The sequence below is a fragment of the Euprymna scolopes genome, chromosome 10 (assembly GCF_053919585.1).
Source record: "Euprymna scolopes isolate OS-2025 chromosome 10, ASM5391958v1, whole genome shotgun sequence".
NCBI classification, from domain to species: Eukaryota; Metazoa; Mollusca; class Cephalopoda; order Sepiida; family Sepiolidae; genus Euprymna; species Euprymna scolopes.
The window spans coordinates 104,666,777-104,677,751 of NC_136491.1; positions in this window are offsets into that span (position 1 = coordinate 104,666,777).

Here is a 10,975-nt window from a genome sequence, read left to right on the forward strand (position 1 = left end):
CTAATGATTCACTCTCTAATAGTTTTATTGTCATGGAAACCGATGAAATAGACTATTTTTTTTAAATCAAACGACTGATTTCCTGCTCTAGTTATAGATCCATCTCGGTGCACCAAGGGGAAGCTTTACATAGCTCTCCGCATTGACGTAGTCCAAAATATATTGTCGTCTATATTAGAGAAGCTATTGTTGATTTTGTAAAATTATATTTATATATAACGGCTGGAATTAAAGTTTAAAATGCAAAAGTCAAATATTATGCTTCAATTGTGCTCTAAAGAGAAAAATTCATTATGAGCATAAGCTTTTTAGTGGCATAAAAGATTCAAGGAAAGCAGGGAGTCTGTGAGGAATGATGAAAGGTGTGGGAGGAGTAAGGTCGTCAGAACATCAGAGTTGACTGACCAAATAAAGTAGTTCAGTGATAAGGACCATCGTGTATGTAAAAAAACTCTTAGTGCATATTTTCATGTCAGTGTGAGAACAGTACACCCAATTATTTGCGAGGGACTGAAGATGCTGAAGGTTTGTAGAGAAGATCAGAAAGAAAGACGCTGTCATGACAGCAGAGAAATGGTCGAGCTGATCAATTCAGGTCCTGCTGTTCTTGATGCTCTGGTGACTTGCGATGAAAAGCTGGATCTATTACTATGACCCAAAGAACGAGAGACAGTGGAAGCATGCTAGCTTTTTAAGACACAAAAAGGTCAAACAGAGTAAATCCGCACAGAAACTTATGATGATCCCTTTTTATGACAGTACGGACATGATCTACATGCACTGGGTACAAGGAATACTATGTTAAGGTTTTAAAGGAGTTCAGGAAGAGATTCCGTCGTAAACGTCTAGTGCTCTTCTAATCGAGTCAGTGGCATTTCCACCAGAACAATGCACCATTCCATACCTCCATCCTTCATCAGATTATTTAATCAAGATGGGCATCAAAACAGTTACTCATCATCCCTATAGTCCAGAACTTCCTCCCTGTGATTTTGGTTATTCTCTAAGTTCAAGGAAAACCTTAGAGGCTGTCGTTATGAGACAATTGAGGAAATGAAAGAGGCTGTGATGAGGGTCATTGACACACTCACAAAAGAGGAGTATTGTTGCCACATCTGGGCTGGTGCATCTACCACTAGTCTCTCCCTCTTATATAAAGTCCAAAAAAGAGTTGTCAACCTAATCGGTCCCACTTTATCAGCTAAGCTCCAGCCCCTGTCTCATCGCCGCAATGACTAAATGCCTCACAAGCGTTCAATTGTGCAAGCCCAGATAATTCTCAGGAGAGAATTAATGACGGAAAAAACCTTGCCACTTATTATGCCGGGAACTAGAAAGAAAAGTTCCGTCAACCATATGTATGTTAACGCCATATCAACTCATTATTTAAAGTGGGTGTACTTATCATTAATCGTGTTTAACATCTGGGAAGTTGGTGTGCTGTGTCGTGCCAGGACGTAAAAGGCCTTCAAGGGACGTCACCATGACGCGGACAAACGAAGTTTCTCTCGCCAGTAAACGGCCATGTCATAATAGCATTCTCATCGATTGTAACACTTACGTGTAAAAGATCACTTTTGTTCGGCTGTCACACACTTGAAATAGTATTATTTTCGGCTCGTTGCTTATAAGGTTTAAATAATATTTTTGGCTTGTCACGTTTAAGATTGAAATAAACTTTTTGATTGATATGTCATGCTTAAATTTGAAGTAGGATTTCATTCGATCTGTCTCCATTTTATTTGGAAACAGTGTTTTTATTTATCCGTAAGGTTTTCTGTGAAATATTATTTTCGTCGACCAGTCACGCTTAAATTTCAAATATTATTTTCGCTAGGGTGTCACGCTTAAATAGCAACAAATGAAGTATGCATAGTCCCCCGTGAGTGCACAGTAAACGAGGCATAAAAAATGACTAAGTTCAGCACCCCCCGTTTAACCCCAAAAGTCCCTAGGGGACGTCAAATCCTAGTGAAAATAAACAAACAGTGCAGTTTTAGGCCTCACCATATGTAAATTTGAGTTCTGCACCATGCAAAAAATAGAAATGACTAAGTCCATCATTTGCCTCCCTTCATTCAATACCAGAATTCCTTAACATATTTAAATTTGAGTTCAGCACCATGTAAAACTGCTTAATACACAGTAAATTTTGGACAAGTATGGTAAAATAGTAAAAAAAAGTAGAGTGTTTTTATTATTCCTAAAAGAACCCCAGGAGCACACCCAAGAGTTATCAGGAAGTAGAGACAAACAAAATTATATAGAAATTAGTTAGTTGCAATTTTTCAGAAAGTTTTGTAAAAATCCAAGGCATCAATTTTTTTAATAGGCATAAAAGTGTCAATTTTATTCATTTTAACCCGAAAGGCACCCCTAGGTGGGCAACTGGAGTTTTCCCGGAAAATGCGTTCTGTTACTTTTTTACTCATATCATGTTAATGTTTGTGCAAAATTTCAAAAAATTCCAAGGTGTACGCATTGAGAAAAGTGCATGGGTGAATTTATAGGTCGACCCTCCTTTTGTTGGGGGACCAAAAATTATTTTCGACGTCTTTTCTCGCTTTAGCTTAACATAAATCGGCAAAGATCACAGTGTAGTATCTGTTCTTATGCTACACTTTACCTTTTCTGTCCTTGCTCAGTGGGACAGAAATCTTAAATGACCGAGACAATCTTTATTTTTGTTCCTATTAAGAGTGCCCCTTTTTGTAGAGCTGGATTTCCATCACATCAAAAATCGACCCCGTGTCTAACTCCGCCCTCGTGGAGAGGCAAGTAAATAGGAACATAATATTTCTCTAGGTTTGTTTCATTTACGTTTGAAATAGCACTTTTGTTGTTCTGACACAGCTGCGTTTGTAACAACAATCTTTGTTTGCCATGAAATAAGTTGCATTTCTGTCGGTTCGTCGTACTTAGGATTGAAATAGCAATTTCAATCTGCTAGTTTGTTAAATTAGAGATTTCGGTTTACGTGTTACGCTTAAGTTTGTATATGTATGTTTTTCTGTTGATCAGACGCTAGATATATTATTATTCTGTCTCGCTTTTAATTGTTAAATAGCATTCTCATCGGTTTGTCTATCATATATTTTTTAAAAAGCCCTATCGTTAAACGCGTAAGTTGAAGCAGCGCATCCCAGGAAAGGGCCAGTTCTCATTTTTAACCTCAAATTGCACCCAGCTCTTTATCTGTTCCCTACGCACACGCCCTCCGTATTTGTGCCAGAAATTGTAATAATGTTTTCATATCCGACAGATAGTTTGTCTTGCGTTACACGCAACCCCTCAACTATTTGTTCTTCTTAAAATCTGCACGCTTCACTGTCTCTGCCTGTTGTGTTAATCCTTGACATTGCTTTCATAACATTTTTGTCGACCATTTGGATAACAGTCCTAATCTGTATTTACAAAAAGAAAGTTTGCCCTTTTTTAGTCATGTTCCAGCGAACATATTGAATCGAATTGATTCAGAAATAAGGAAAACTGGTTTTGATAAACTAAAAACTCTTTATGTTGTATACTCGGGGGTATATAGGGCGAGTACTTATATATATATATATATATATATATATATATATATATATATATATATATATGTATATATGTATATATATATATATATATATATATATTAATATACACCTCAGAATAATGAAATGAAATATATCTACTGGTATGCTAATCCAGTGATTTTTGGTCTTACAAAATATTATTAGATGTAATCTATAATATACATCTCACTTATCTGTTTAAATATATGTATAAATGTATGTTTGTATGTCTGCCTAAAATTTCGGCAGAGGGAAGTGATTTTCATGATATTTTTTCTTTTTTAAGCTCGATCCTTCGGACGAAAAATATCGAAAAATTGGCTAAAAACATTAATTCCTTCACCCTTAACTGGGCACTATTTTACGGGGGGGGGGTCGTTATTTTTTAGCCGATATGTTCGAAAGTCATCACCTCCTTTTGTCACTTCTGGTTTGGCGATGGGTGCAATAGCTAACGCGTCAGACTTTTTCCCCCATTTTCTTTTCCTCCTTCGTGGTACGGGTTCGAGCCTGCCTGCTATCCTACTACTAGTTCTTTCTCTCAACACACACCCTTATACACACCTCCACTTTCTTTTCCTCCTTCGCATTACGGATTCGAGCCTGCCTGTCTACTACAACTTTTTTTTTTTGCTCAATACACACCTCCAAACACCCAGGCAATGGCTGGCACACAGGCTAGTCTATAATGTCAATCTCATGTCTGTTTAAATGTATGTATGTATGTATGTATGTATGTATGTATGTATGCCTAAAACCTTCGACAGAGTCGACGGATTTTCATGAGACGTTACCTGTGTTTCTAAGCCTAGCTCTGACATTCGTAATACTCACTAATCTCGCGCAAAAGATCCTGTTTAGCTAGTTCCTGACTAACCCTATCACCTTCCCCCGTAGACCGGGTTAGTTTCTGCTCTAGCCGCTTCTTCGTCTTGGCCTTATCTAGTGCAAGGCGCTGGGCATACTTCTAATGTTGGCTTTAAGACCTAGCCACCACTTACTCCCGGTAACTGCCCCCACTAGTGCCTTTTTAATTAAATCTCTTAACTGATCTCGGAAGTCTTGTATCTCCAAAAGAGAGGTGCTTAACTTCCAGTACGCCGCTAACTTGGCCCTATTTCCTAGCTTCAGCCGGGCCATAACTAGTTTATGGTCCGTCCGACCTAACCAAGTGAATGTGAGACAAATAAGAAATCTACTTTACCTCTTCTAACATTCCAAACATTTCCATACAAAGTCAAAAAGTATCACCTGTTCCTGTTTACTTTACCCCACACACACACACCAAGGTCGATTTTTTTCACGTGGAGAAAGGAACAAAAATTTTAAACTGTCTCAGCCATGAAGGATTTACATGTTACCTGCAAGTTCTGTCCAGAAACGGAGGTAAAGAGCAGAAGTCATCTTATCTTGAATCACTGTTGGCACGCTTTCAAATTTGGTTTTCAGCAACGAGAAGGAATTCGATGCTCAACAACATATTAACGTCCAAAATGATCGACTGTGGTCCCGTACTGGAGATTCTTAGTCGGGGGTTGTTACTTGGAGGCAAGGCGTCGCCTCAGTGATTGTCTGAACTGTGATAACAGAGATCATAAGGAGTCCCTTGGTTTTGTGATTATGGTGTGAAATTTACCCAGGAAAATTATCAAGACAATTCTTTAATCACCATTGTTGCCCTGGACCAAAACGCATTTAAAGAAAAGTTATTTGTCATTCCAGCAGGACTCAGATCCTGCTAACGGAGCGGAATAAAACACAAGAATTGCTTGAGAAAAATGCTTCGGAATTCATTTTAAAAGAAAGAATGACCCCCGTCATCTCCAGGTTTAAACACATTGGACTTTGGTATTTAGTCTATTTTAAGATTAAAGTTTCAGCTTCCACCATAATAATTTGGAGGCTCTGAAGAAGAAATTAGGTGAGGAATGGGCCAAACTCGCACAAAAAGTCATTCGTGACTCGTGTTGAGCATTCACCAAGCGTTTGCAGTAGATTAATGATGTACAGGGTGGTTACATTAAATAAAGTTTGGACATTTTGAATCTAGTAATACTATTATATATGTTTACGTATCGGTGATTTGTATTGTTTATTCAATAAATATGGGAAAACAACTTTGTAACGTTAATAATCAATATATATATATATATATATATATATATATATATATATATATATATATATATATATATATATATATATGAGTGTGTGCGTCTGCATGTGTAGTGTGGGAAACTTAGGTAGGTTAAGAGAGACAGAGAAAGATCGAGGTGAGGAAAATAGGAGATGACTTGAAAGATAAGACAAGATAATGAAAGTAAGGGAGCATCAGATTGCGAAATAGAGAGAGAGAGAGAGAGACAGAGAGAGAGAGGGGAGAGAGAGAAGAGAGGTGGAAAAAGACAGGAAGAGAGAGACGGGGGGATAGAGAGAGAAAGGCAAAGAGATGAGTAGCGATGCAATGAGAGGGGGACGAAAGAGCATTGGGCGGTAATACCCTACATATACAATCAATTATACGCGCATGCGTGCCCGAGGTGTCACAGCTGGTTGCGCCCTCTCTCCCTTCTTTTACTAACTTTGTAAATATGAGAAAAAAATAACACAGTAAAGGGGCAATGCATAACGATTGTAGGAGGAGGGGGAATGGGGAAGAGGAGTGCCGTAAACTGATTGAGGGTGGGGGTTAGAGACAAATGTATCTGAAGAGTGAAGGTTGATATGCCTTACTGAAGATATACTCCTGGAGAAATAGAGCTAGACAAAGCGAAAAGCAAATACGAAGCGATCTTGCTAGGAATTTATTTGATTTGGAATCGGTATTTCTTTCACCTGAGAAAATCAAGATAATAAACAATGAAATGAAGAAAATTTTTTTAAAATCAATCATTCTGGTTGTAGTTAAGCAGTATGGGTACAGTTAAATAGTGCCAAAATATGACAGCCCAGATCTCTGTGTGTCCATCCTCTCTCTCTCTCTCTCTCTCTCTCTCTCTCTCTCTCTCTCTCTCTCTCTCTTTCTCTCTTTCTCTCTTTCTCTCTCTCTCTCTCTCTCTCTCTTTCTCTCTTTCTCTCTTTCTCTCTCTCTCTCTTTCTCTCTCTCTCTTTCTCTCTCTCTCTCTCTCTCTCTCTCTCTCTTTCTCTCTTTCTCTCTCTCTCTCTTTCTCTCTCTCTCTCTCTCTCTCTCTCTTTATATATATATATATATATATATATATATATATATATATATATATATATATATACAGTTTGTGAACCAAACATGACAAATAGCACCCTACCCGACAATTCTAACTTCAAACTTCTCGGCCTAACATTTGCGGGCAATATGAACTGGGACAAACACATATAGGACATTGCAAAGGCTGCTGTAAAGAAGGTGGGTTCCCTCTATCGGGCTAGAAGACTATTCACCTCTGAGAGTATCCTGTACCTTTACAAGGCTACCATTCGTCCATGCATGGAGTATTGTTGCCACATCTGGGCTGGTGCATCTACCACTCCTCTTAGATAAATTCCAAAAAGGAGTTGTCAATCTAATTAGTCACACTTTATCAACTAAGCTCCAGCTCCTGTCCCATCACCGGAATGTTGCATCACTGTTCCTGTTTTAAAAATATTTTAATGGAATGTGTTCTGATGAACTTGTTTCACTTGTACCCCCTCGACGTACATATCCCCGACAAACCCGCTTAGCAATAAGATCTCACCCCTTCACTGTTGTTGTCCCTAAATACCATAAAGCTTTCTATTCTAATAGTTTCTTCCCTAGAACAGCTGGACTTGGGAATTCCTTTCCTGCTGCCTGCTTCCCTGGCTATACTGATATGCAGAAGTTTAAATAAAACATAAACAAATATGTTGTTAATCTTTCCTAGACATGGCCTCAAATAGTAGCATCTTACGTCCATGTGTCACTACGCATTATAAGGGATGAACATGATAAAAAAAAGAAAGAAAAATGAAAAGCCCGCGATAATTATAAAAGTTTGTTTTTATATACTTGTCTGTTTGTTAGTTTTGAAGAAAGATCCGAGTCACAAATGACTTCCATGCATTAATCTAATATTAGAAATCAACATACGAATCAGAGGACCATTCCAAATCGTTGCTTTTAACTTGAATTCACATTTCACTGTACACAATTCCTTACACACGTGCTAGTGCCCACTAGACACTGTCCTCGAGTTTCTAAGGTCTCTCTGGACGGAGGTTTATCGAGATAACCTGGTGTGATGATATTTTCCTTGCAACCTCTTTCCCACAGAAGAGGCGTTACGAGCCTATCTCTGCTCTATCGTTATTTTCATGGCGAGTGCTCGACTGAACTCCAATCTATGATCCCCTTGCCAAACTTTCACAAAAAACTCGACTAGCTACAACCACTATAAACGATTTCTCTCACTCTCTATCAGTGTCTACATCTAAACGCAGATTTCATGAACAAAGTTCCTTTCCCAGAACTGCTCGTCTGTGGAACACTGTTCCATTCGCCTGCTTCTCAGTTGAATACAACATGGTAGCATTCAAATCCAATGTAAACAAGTTTCTGTTGAGCCGTCCTCATAAATAATAAAATTATACCCAATTTACATCATTATCGATTACTACACTACCACTTTATATTCGTTAGGTCTTACCCTCGAGTGGCCTTCGAGCCTTGATAAGTGGTGACTCCCAAGTAAAAAAAAATAAGATCTCTTCGGTATGGCTGGACAACACTGGCTTTTATGAGAAATGGTGCACCTTCTCCAAGGGATGTTAACATAACTAACAATACGAAGCTGGATACTCCACCAGACCTGATGAATTATTGTCTATAATCCAGTAAGAACACGAGACCACGAGAAAGATATGCTACAGCATCTTTAAATGATCAGTTAGGAAGAACAAAAATATTAAGAACTTTAATGGAATATTCGAATATTTGAGACCTTCCCTCATCCGAGTCACAATTATGATCGATACTAATCGGATGTGACCCTTTTCAATGTAGTAGGACCTGTTGATTGCGTTGGTCAGTCTTCTATCCGCAGCCGGTACCTGTTAAGTTCTCTAATGTTAGGGTTGCTAGGTAGTCATCTCGCAAGTCGATCACCCGCCAAGGAAAAGGAAACAGTAATTCACAATTCGCCGTCCGATAGGAAAATGCTTAATGCACAGATAAGGAACACAAACTTAGCTCTTCTAATCTATTGGTTAATTCAAACATATATATATATATATATATATATATATATATATATATATATATATATATATATATATATATATATATACTAGCAAAAGTACCTGTCGTTAACTGGGTTCAAAAACAGACTACAGAAAATGGACTCTGATTTATGAAAGTATGATAGGTTATGAAAAGGAAGGGTTGTAAAGAGATAGCTTCAAATTTGGGGGTATCAAAACCAAAGCAACATATGATGAAAGTAAAAATAAAATAGATAAACCCCATAATTTATTATACCATACTTGTTCACACTGAAACACTGATCACAATATTCTGTGGATCTATATTTGAAAAATCTTATTAAACTTTGTGACATATTTTTATTCTATGGAGGTCAGGCGCGAACGAAAACCCAATAATTTTATTATACCATATTTCTTCAAACTGAAACATAATTACCAAAGTATACTTACGCAGATAGATATGAAAAGTCTTTATTAAAGTTTGTGCCTATTTCCATTCTATTGAGGCCAGGCGCGAACGCAGACCTCACAATTTTATTATACCATCCCTATTTAAGTTAAAACATACTTATCAAAGTATTATTATGTACATCTATATCAAAAACACGTGTAAATGTTTTTTATTTTTAATTTTTTTATTTCCATACTTTGTGGACCAGGCGCGTACGCAAACCCCACAATTTTAATGAATCATCATTAGGCCAGATCAAACATACCCATTCCCGTGTCTCAATACATCTTCTATCATTATATGTGACCAGTTTCCTATAATAGTCAAGGCAATTGAATCTAGCGAATACACCATTTGGTCATGTTGACGAATCTTTATCCATGTAGTCGTCCGCTAGAAGTAGATTAATGCACATTTTATTTTTTCCTTTTATGAGAGTCATCGCTCCAGCCAAGGCAAGTAGCTACTAGATTTAAGGAGGTAAATAATTTTCTACTTCAAAAAAGTGTGTTTATTCTTTAAATTAAGATCATGGGGGGGGGCAAACACACATAGTTGACTTTCTAATTTCTATAATATAATTCAAAAACGAAACGATGTTTCCAAGTGCCATTACTTTTCTTATTAACCCGTAACACGTAACCTACACTTCCACGGACTACTATCTACCAGGGATTTTATATCCGCAACGGCAATGTGAAAAAAAATGTCAAACCTGAGGAAGACTTTTAGTAAGTAAAAAGCTTGTTTATTTTTTTCACACGAATCACCACTTATCAAGGCCCGGGGGCCACTCAAGGATAACGGTTAATGGGTATACATTAGTCAATGTGATAATAGTGTAGTAAACATAAGTAGTGGGAATTTTGTAAATTGGATTGCTTTGGGGAACGGTTCATCAAGAACTTGTTTACGTTGGACTTGAAGATAATCAGATTGTAGTCAGCTGGAAAGCAGGCAATCAGAGGAGAGTTCCACAGGCATGCAGTTCCAATAAAGAAACTTTCTTCATGGAATCTATATTTAGGTTTAGGCATTGTGATTAGGTTTAGGCATAAAGATTGTGGGAAATTATTGATAGTGGTTTCACCTAGACGAGTGTTTCTCATGAAAGTTTGGCGAAGAGGGAGCATAGATTGGAGCTCAGACGAGCACTTGCCATGAAAATAACGATAAAGCAAATACATGCTCGTAACGTCTCTTCTGTGGGAAAGAGGTTGCAGGGAAGAGAAAATGGCATCTTCGACTAGATTACGAAGTCTATTTTGAACTCTGTCAAGCCAGAATAAGCTACTTTCAACAGCTCCTGCCAAGATGTGGCAACAGTACTCCATCGTTGGCCATACCTGGCTTTTATATAGGTAGAGAATTGCATTAGAAGAATCCCACCATTTTTCCAGCGACCTTAGTAATGGATTTGATATACGTGTTCCATCTCAGGTCAGGAGTAAAGGCCAAGCCAAGAAGATTGTCAAAGCAGAGTGCTTCCTCAAGACGAGAGCCGTTTTTTGTTTTTTTTTCAAATGAGAGCAGATCGGGATCAGAGTGCTTGTGGTAAAAAGAATTAGAAGAGCTAAAGTTGGTTTATTCGCAGTTATACGTTTTGCATCTGAAATTCTATTTACGTAGTTTTTAATTGTTGATTTTTAAACGATATTAAGGTTAACGTCTCCACCTTGTACGCGTGTACGTAGATTACTGTTTTTAAAAAATAATAAATAAATAAAAAATATGTTTAAATAAAAATGGATGACTTTCTAAAAAAACA